An 8,825-nucleotide genomic window follows, 5' to 3' on the forward strand; every position below is an offset into this window, starting at 1 on the left:
ATAGGGTCCTCAAACATGGCCTGAAACTGACGGCAAAACTCGGCGTAATTATCCAGCACCTGGTTGGGCTGGGTCAACAGAGGTGTCACCCAACGTGCTGCAGAGCCCGACAACAAACTAATCAAAAACCCCACCTTATCCCAGTCAGTGGGAAAGTCCTCAGGCCAAAGTCTCATGTAAATCTGGCAGTGCCCAAAAAATGCTGGAAATTGGGCCAGTGAAGCATCAAATTTATCTGGCACTGCCACTGGGCATTTTTGGCGTGGCTGGGCAGCTTGCATTTGTGCCACCTGTGCAGTAAAAAGAGCCACTTACTGGCTTAACTGGGTAATCTCTGCTCTGAGCTGATCCATGGTCACCCTACAAAAAGCAAAAATAAGTTGAAAGGGTGGCTGGAGTCAAAATGTGGTGACCCGTAGTCTCTCAAAATAACCCCAAACCCAAAACATACATTAAAGTCCGGTAATGCCTTCAACTTAACTTCACTGTTTTATTAGGCACAGTTTAAAGTCACAAAAGTAAATAATGAGGCAAAAAGAAAACCAAAACAAGCCGCATTGACGAGAGTTCCGAAGCAAGCCAAGATAATTAATCATACATTCCAGGAAGATAAGGGAGGAGAGTCCATGGGAAGAATGCCAGACTCCTCCCATGACTCCAGCAATTCTGACTACGTAGTTACAAACTTATATACATAGCTCCCAGCTGCAAGCCACGAGAAGGATCATGGTAATCTCCTCCTGAGTAGACCTCGATTTTCCCTGATCCTCTCCTCCCTGCATGACCTAGAATGGATAGGGGATGGGCCTGGATCCTCCTCTGATTGCTCAGCTGACCTCTGCCCTTCCCCAGCCTCCTCCACCACCTCTGGAGCCACACTCCCACTCTCTGTTGGCTGTTCCTCCTCTTCCTCAGAGTCAGTCTCCACTAGGGACATGACAGAAACTTCCTTCCTCAATTGGTCTATTCAGTGCAGTCTTTTCTTCCCTTCTCTTCCCTTTATCTATGTATCCTTCACCTATTTCCTCTTCCTACAATGTTTATGACTTTTGCTTGCTGGGAACTCAATCCCAATGAACCAGGCCCAGCACAAGAGAGAGTTCCATGTCTAGATCCTCATTATCCATTTTATGCTATTGACACAACATCTCTATTGTGGGTTGTCAGCATCTTTTTATTTTGAGTATCTGATCTGGAAAACAAAAATGTGGATACATTCGTTTTTATACAGTACTCCTGAATTTTTCTTCTCTCTCAAATAACTGATTGTTCTTAGAAAAAACACATGTTCCGTTTGGAATTATTTGATTGAGTTCTTTTTTCCCACCCTAGTTTCTGCAGGTCACAAGCTTAGCATATGAATAGTACCTCACTGTAGGAAGACAAGCACCTACTGTATTTGGGTCCATAAACAAACTAATTATATAGTATAACCCCAATAGAAACTCAAAGTATGGTTTCTCTGTACAACTGAATGAGTTGTTGATCACTAGAGGATCAAACAAAAACAGGTTGAATTTTTGTTTTGTAATAGAGACATCCTGTTAACTCCTCTTTTTCAAGCTGGTGCCCATGAACTTAAAATCGTTGGGCTGGAAGGGACCTTGGAGGTCTTCTAGTCCAGCCCCTTGCTCAAGCAGATTGTCCTAGATGTTGAATCCCTCCAAACCTCATATTATGGTGTCTCATTATTGTTTTTCTTTCTCTGCTAGGATGGAAATTCAAGGGGAACATGTGGGTCTTCTGTACTAGTGTTCCGCCTGAACCTTTGCCTGAAAACCAATTTCCAGTGAAGAAGAGGAACAGAATGGAAGATTACAGGGTAAGTGGAGAAAGTGAATGAGAGAAAGAGGTGTGAGGAGGGAGAAAGAAACTATACATGAAAGCTTGAAGATGTCAGAAAAAAAGCGGGGCCTGCGAATGCAATATATAAATAGTGGAAACATGTCTATGGATGGGAGGGAAACATGAAAGCAGGTGTGGTGCTTTGAAGTTATTTACTTGCTCCCTTCTTACAGTGTGTAAGACAAAGGTATGACAAAAGCCTCCCCTGCCTTAGAGGGCAGCCCAACCCCATGTGGGGAGGCAAATCTCCCGGGGCTGCAGGAAAGGATCGGCCGTCATCCCTGCCTGGTGCCGGGCAGAGCATGAAGAGCTTTGCCTGGGGCGCCCAGCGCAGCTGACAGGCAGGCCCTCCTCCCCCGCAGCAGAGCTCTCACCAAGGCAGCAAGCGCCTCCCCACTGGGCCCTCCGCTCATCCCGCCAGGGCCATGCCAGAGCCGTGCGGGCTGGGCAGAGCTGGGAAAGTGAGCCGTGGGTGCAAAAACCACCAGCCAAGTGAAAGAGCTGGGCCGACCCGAGCTTGGCTTTCTTCCCAAGTCCCTCCAGCCTGAACCCAAAGGGGCCACCGGGAGAGGCCACCTGAGGCAGTGATAGCGCCTACCCATCTGTGGACAGGGAGCTGAGTCCCACCAAGTGAGCAGTAGTTTTCTTACATGAATGATATGTTATACCACACCTACTGTACAACCAATGCAGAAATATCAGTGGCTCACAATAACTGGAAGCTATCTGATTTGGCTGTTAGGAAAGTATCAGAACAGGTCATTCCACTTTGTTGCATAGGCGCATGCTGCAGTTTAAAGTGTGCAAATATTACAACTGTACATAATTGCATCCGAAAGAGTGATATTTTTATGTAGTTGGTAGGTACCTGTGTAAGTGTGGGTATGTGTGAGTGTGGGAAAATGCGTATTCCTCTGTGGAATCCTGCCTTTAACACATCTCTTAGGGCTGTCAAATCACCTTCATTGGTATTCTAAAGGATGCTGTTAAGGCATTAGCAGTCCTTTAGGAATATTCCCATCACCCTCTTCCATTAAAAGCCCTGCCTGCTGAGGTTCTTTTAACTGCTTTGAGTGATTTTTAGGAGCAACCCTTTCAATCTCCCAAGTGGCTGAAGAACAGACAAGTGGAAGAAGTGGCACATTTCTTATTTGAATTTGCTATTCTGGTGGAGATTTAAAGGTAAGGAAAGTAAATTGTGGGGTTGGAGAAGGAAGGGACAAGAAAAATCCAGGCATCCTTAAGCATAAGCATGTCTATAACAACTTACCCTTCACAATTTGTATTTTTCTTCTTATACGTAAATAGTTCCAAATGTATAGAGCTTATTCCCAGGGAAGAAGTGGAATTGAAGCACAGAAGGTCAGAACTATTTCCTTCTTCCAATGTACCCTACAATAATGGTTGACACAAGTAGCATGAAAGAAGTTTACATTGATACTCATTTCTCTCCCTCCCGCCTTCTTTCTCTCTCTCTCTTCCCCACTCTCTCTTTTCTTTTCCCCTGGTTTCCTTAGGTACAGCAAATAAATGAGGATGACATCGCAGAACAAACACAAAAAGGAAATGTGAATAGGTCAAGAGGAAGACAGAAATTTAGAAAGTAATATCTGGATGGAGTCGATCAGTTTAATGCATCAAAAAATGAAATATTGTAGAGAAAAATAATATAATAAAACTATGATAAAATCATAATGATGACAATCTCATTTTTTTTCCAAGAGTGCAAAGCAGCTTACTTATTGTATGTATCTCTAGATTTCATCTGCTTCTCTTTTTAAACTGCTGGGCAGACAAATACTGTGTACTCCGCCCTTCTGGTCCAGTGAGCCTTTCTCAATCTGATGATTTTTGGAACTGTTGGATTGAAACACTCCGAATTCCATCAGTTGAAATCTGACACCTTGGGAGGGCATCAGGTTGGAAAAGGCTGAGCTAAAGGCAAAAACTCCTTTGCAGCAGTAAAATGTAAACTCTCAGCCTACCCTGACCATAATGTTGCTAACTACATTAGGGATAGAGCAAATCATTTTTTGCAATGAATGAGGCAATGGTATCTCCGAAATAAGCAAGATTTTCAGACAGATTAGCTTTCTACTGTATTGTTTCAGTGTGGCAAACTTAAAACAGACATACAAGAACCATCTTGATGGAGTTATTAAAGATTCTGGAGCAGAAGCCATGAGGCCAGGAATTCTAGGTCCCGAAACCCTTCGTGGCCCAGTCATATTGTCTTAACCCTAGACTGGGAAGATGAAAAACATCTACCTGCTAACCTACACTGGACTAATGTGATTGATTATAATCCATCTACAGGTAATCCTCGACCTACGACCACAATTGAATCCAAAATTTCTGTTACTAAGTGAGACATTTGTTCAGTGAGTTTTGCTCCATTTTATGACTTTTGTTGCCACGGTTGTTAAGTGAATCACTACAGCTGTTAAGTTAGTAACATAGTTGTTGAGTGAATCCAAGGAAAACAAACACATCAGGACTAGACTCAGCAGTCCATCTGCATTTTAAAGCCACAGGCCCCTCTTTTTCAAGCCGTCTATGTGAAAATTGAACAGCCCTCTCTCAAAGGAGGAGGAGGGATACAGCATCGTCTATCTCCAGTCTACAACAAAGTCCTTTCAACAGTTCCAAGAAGGCTCCACACCAATTTTTCATCGCTCAGGTGACCCTGATGAGACAGATAAACCTCCAGGTGTCCTTAATGACCCGCTAATAGAATGCAAATGACCAGCTATCTGCAAGGAGTATAAATCCTTCCATTCTTCCGCCATCCAGTCAGAGCTGAAGAAGCTTCTTGGATGAGATGTGAAATGTCTTCCAAGAAAAAACCAGGAAAATCCAGTTACCTCTTGAAAAAAGCACCTTTGGGTAAATGAACTGTTGTAAGTCGAGGACTACCTTCATATGTTTGGCACATCACTATCTGGAAGTTTGATTTCTGGGAACTAAAAAAAAGGAGGCAGGTCACCAACCATGGATTCTCCCTTGGATTAAGTTATGCTAGATATTGGCGAAATGTACCGCATAAATCAGAGTTCCCCAACCTTTCCAGCTTTGTGGACTAGTGGGGCTGGGAAGAAGGGAAATGGTTCTGTGTGACCAGTGGGGAAGCACACCCAGGCAGCTCCTTTTGTGCAAGCAGCGGGCACACTTACCTGCCACTTGCGCAAATGAAGAGCACATGCACCCACTCCCCGGTTCCGAATGACTCTCAGTCCAGGAGTAGGCCATGGCCCAGGAGTTTGGGACCCCTGGCATAGATATTCATGGCCAAATGCTTTGCTTAACTGAGATGTGTTTCTTTTTTTTTAACTTTCTTTTTATTTTTTTATGAAAAAAAAGTAGGATAATCATCAAACTCTCTCAGCTTACAGTTCTTATGAGAGAGCATCACTGTCACAAATGTTTATGGAGATTCTCAGTCATCCAGGTCACGGTTGTCCCAAAGGTGCTTTTTTCAAGAGGCAACTGGACTTTCTGGTTTTTCTTTGAAGACATTTCACTTCTCATCCAAGAAGCTCCTTCTGTTCTCCCCACCATCCAGTCAGAGCTGAAGAAGCTTCTTGGATGAGAAGCAAAACATCTTCAAAGAAAAACCAGAAAGTCTTGAAAAAAGCACCTTTGGGACATCATTGCCACAGTTTTATTAATTTATAGCTTTACCTTCAGGATTAAGAGAAATAGCACTGAAGGAGCTGAGAATTCTCTACAGCTACATCTTGTTTGGGGAGACATTTCTCTGCAAAGTAAAATGGGATTAAATAGAATAGAACAGAATAAAATTCTTTATTGGCCAAGTATGGTTTTGTCTTTGTTCATCTGCTCTCAGTGTACATCAAAGAAAAGATACATTCATCAAGAGTCAAGAATCATCAGGTACAATACTTAATAATAGTCATAGGGTACAATAAGCAATCAAATCATACTAGGAAACAGTCAAAAACCATTAGGATACAAGCAACAAAGTTACAGTCATACAGTCATAAGTGGGAGGAGAAGGGAGGATTAATAGTAATAGTAATGTAGACTTAGAAAATAGTTTGACAGTGTTGAGGGAATTATTCGTTTAGCAGAATGATGGCGTTCGGGGAAAAACTGTTCTTGTGTCTAGTTGTTCTGGTGTGCAGTGCTCTATAGCATCGTTTTGAGGGTAGGAGAGTTGAAACAGTTTGTCCAGGATAGTGCTAGAGCACTAAACCTTGGAAATGCCCAAACTTATCTTGTTCTGTTCAACATATCCTTCAGTGAGTTCAAGCTGATGTGGGTTTCTTATCCTATCTTTTATCCTCCCAGCAATCGCTTAAGATAATTTAGGCTTAGAGAAAGTTGATCCAGTATGACTGTGGGAACATCTGAAGCTGGACTTCTCCAAGTCCACTCTTCCATGGCATAGGTGGAAAACATGTTTGGGGAGCTGTAGTAGAATAAATAGAAAATCTACAATAAGCACTCTGTGCTGAACCTGCACCAGAGAGGAATAACAAGCAATATAAACACACCTTGTATCTGCAAGAAGACTTGAGAATGCATTTCACTTTCTAATGAAAACAAAAGCCCACAGTTCCCCTTGAAATATCAAAGTCCATCAATGCTAAATATCCAAGAAAAACAAAATGGATTCATTTATTAAACCAGTTGGCTGGAGTTACAAAATTCTGAAAAGCATAACAGGGTTGTAATTTTATTATTGAAATGCCAATCTCTCCTTTATGCTCTGCATGCAGTTAACTAAAAATGATATTGTTTTTAATGCTCATAAACGTGATGAACTTTGGAATAGAACAAATTAAGTCTTCAAAGCTGATTCAGTACTCAGCGCTATTCCCTTCATACATGAAGTCCTTCAGATTCAGTTTTTAAAGAGTGCTTTCGAGTGCTCTCTGAAGTTTCATTTGGATCAGACCCAAAGATATGGTGTACCTTTAGACATTTAAATCTGCATCATTGTTATTTCTGGTTTTAAAAGTTTTCTGGTCCTATTTTTAAGAAGTGACAGGATACTTTAATGGATTAATGCTAGAAAGAAAAATGCAACTTTTTCTTCTCTTCTTTGTAGATTATTGCTAGGATAATACAATCTCTTTTTCTCTTCAACTGCTATTCTCATGAGAACTCTGATATACTAATTAAAAGTCTTATTAAAAAGAGAAATAACATTAAACTTATAATACTTGGTATGGAAAGGGAGAAGTTGTTTATTCTGCAATAAAAGTGATTCTTTTTGACAGACTAGTTTATATATCATAGTGTATGGCTCAGTTATTAACAGCCATCTAATTACTATAAAACTAAGAAGTTTTCTTCACCTGGGCCTGACATTGGATCAAAGCATATAAGGGATCCTCTAGAGCAGGGGTGTCAAACTCAATTTCATTGAGGGCTGCATCAGGATTGTGTTTGACCTTGGGAGGGCCAGGGGGCATGGCCAGCTTGGCATCACTTGACAAGGCTCTATTTTCAGCCACAACGGACTCCTGAAGCTCTCTGCCAGTGAAAATAGAGCTGCAGGCGACGCCCCCAAACTCCATTTTCACTGGCAGGGGATTTCAGGAGGCTGTTGCAGGTGAAAATGGAGCCCAGGCGGGCCACGTGCAACCCGCTGAAGCTCCATTTTCGCTGGCAGAAGCACCATGGGCCAGTCCTTCCTTGTTTCCAGTGTGGCTCCATGGGCCAGATCTAAGCACCCCACGGGCCGAACCTGCCTTGCGGGACTTGAGTTTGCCACCCCTCTACAGCATATCTGAATGACCAGCTTTAGTGCAGTTGTATGGCTGGATGTTTGGATCTGGGTCTTCAATGATTTGGTAATCCAATTATGATTATGATCTGCTTGGGAATCCTATTCTCAGTTGCTTCTCAACTGTTTTGCACAAACATTTGTCTCATCCCCTGCCCTATCCTTCTGATATTCTATAGTCCAATTTTTCTGACTGCAACTTAGCTTGACAGTCAAGCCAAGGATCACGCGACATCAGCAATTACTACAGCTAGAATAAGTTACTCCACATTGGTCAAATGAGAGCTCTCTTTTTTCAGCTACTGTAGGATTGCTTAAGTAGTACCAAGTCAGTCAAAAGAGCATCTTATGCTGCAGTTTGGACAATTAGCCACCATAAATAAAGGATTTTCTGAACTCTGGATAGTGCTTGCTTAATGACCCCAACTGATGCCAGTGATTCTGCTATTAAGCAATGTGGTTGTTAAGTGAGACATCATGTGACTACAATGGACTTTACAACCTCACTTCTGCAGAGTCATTAAGCAGATCATCCAAATTTGTTAAGTGAAACGTCAAGTGACTGGGTCTTGTCAGTTTACTGCCAACTTCTCTCTTGATTCTGGTTGTCAGAAACTGGCTGTGAAGCACAGAAATGATGATCGTGTGACTGTAGGATGCTGCAACCACTGTAGGTCCGCTGGTTGCAAAGAGACCAAATCTCACATGACTGGTGGGCACATTGCGACTGTGTGATAAGTGGTAGTAAATTTACTTTTTCAGGGCCATTGTAACTTCAGTAGTTGCTAAACAGGGAAATCATTAGGCAGGAGTGCCTGTAGGTGTATACCAGCTACATCACTGATAGCTGTGGAGGTAAAGGAATAGAGAAATTGGCATATAACACATCACACATCACATCCAAGAGCTGGTATCAGGAATTGAGCAATACTAAAATGTTACAAAACAAAACCAGCAAGATAAGAGTTGTAGGAGGACCAATCAGAATGTGATAAAACAAATTAATTCAGAACTGTCCTCCTGTATGATGAGGATTAGCCATGCATTGACTGACACACAAAACACAATAAGGGCAGCACAGTAAGGAATTACACAGAGAGCTTGGGCCTTTCCATCCTTCACTGAAAGCTTATGTCGTCCGGGCTATTTGTAGTAGACCAACAGGAAAATAAAGACATAAAATCATTGGAAAACCTTGCCAAAATCAAAACACTCCTGAGGCTTA

General features: G+C 42.2%; 1 long non-coding RNA gene across 2 annotated transcripts; it reads left to right on the forward strand.

The window, feature by feature from the left end:
- Positions 1-710: 710 nt before the first annotated feature.
- LOC148127680 (uncharacterized) lies at positions 711-3,608 on the forward strand. Of its 2 annotated transcripts, XR_015741009.1 has the most exons (5): positions 711-729; positions 1,713-1,822; positions 2,930-3,027; positions 3,154-3,207; positions 3,363-3,608. It is a non-coding gene; the product is annotated as an uncharacterized LOC148127680 (long non-coding RNA). The 2 variants fall into 2 exon arrangements; XR_015741010.1 differs by lacking the exons at positions 711-729; positions 1,713-1,822 and adding an exon at positions 2,129-2,705.
- The last annotated feature ends 5,217 nt before the right edge of the window (positions 3,609-8,825 follow it).

The sequence above is a fragment of the Pseudonaja textilis genome, chromosome 1 (genome assembly GCF_049901715.1).
Source record: "Pseudonaja textilis isolate UNSWEBS1 chromosome 1, rPseTex1.2, whole genome shotgun sequence".
Classification (NCBI taxonomy): Eukaryota; Metazoa; Chordata; class Lepidosauria; order Squamata; family Elapidae; genus Pseudonaja; species Pseudonaja textilis.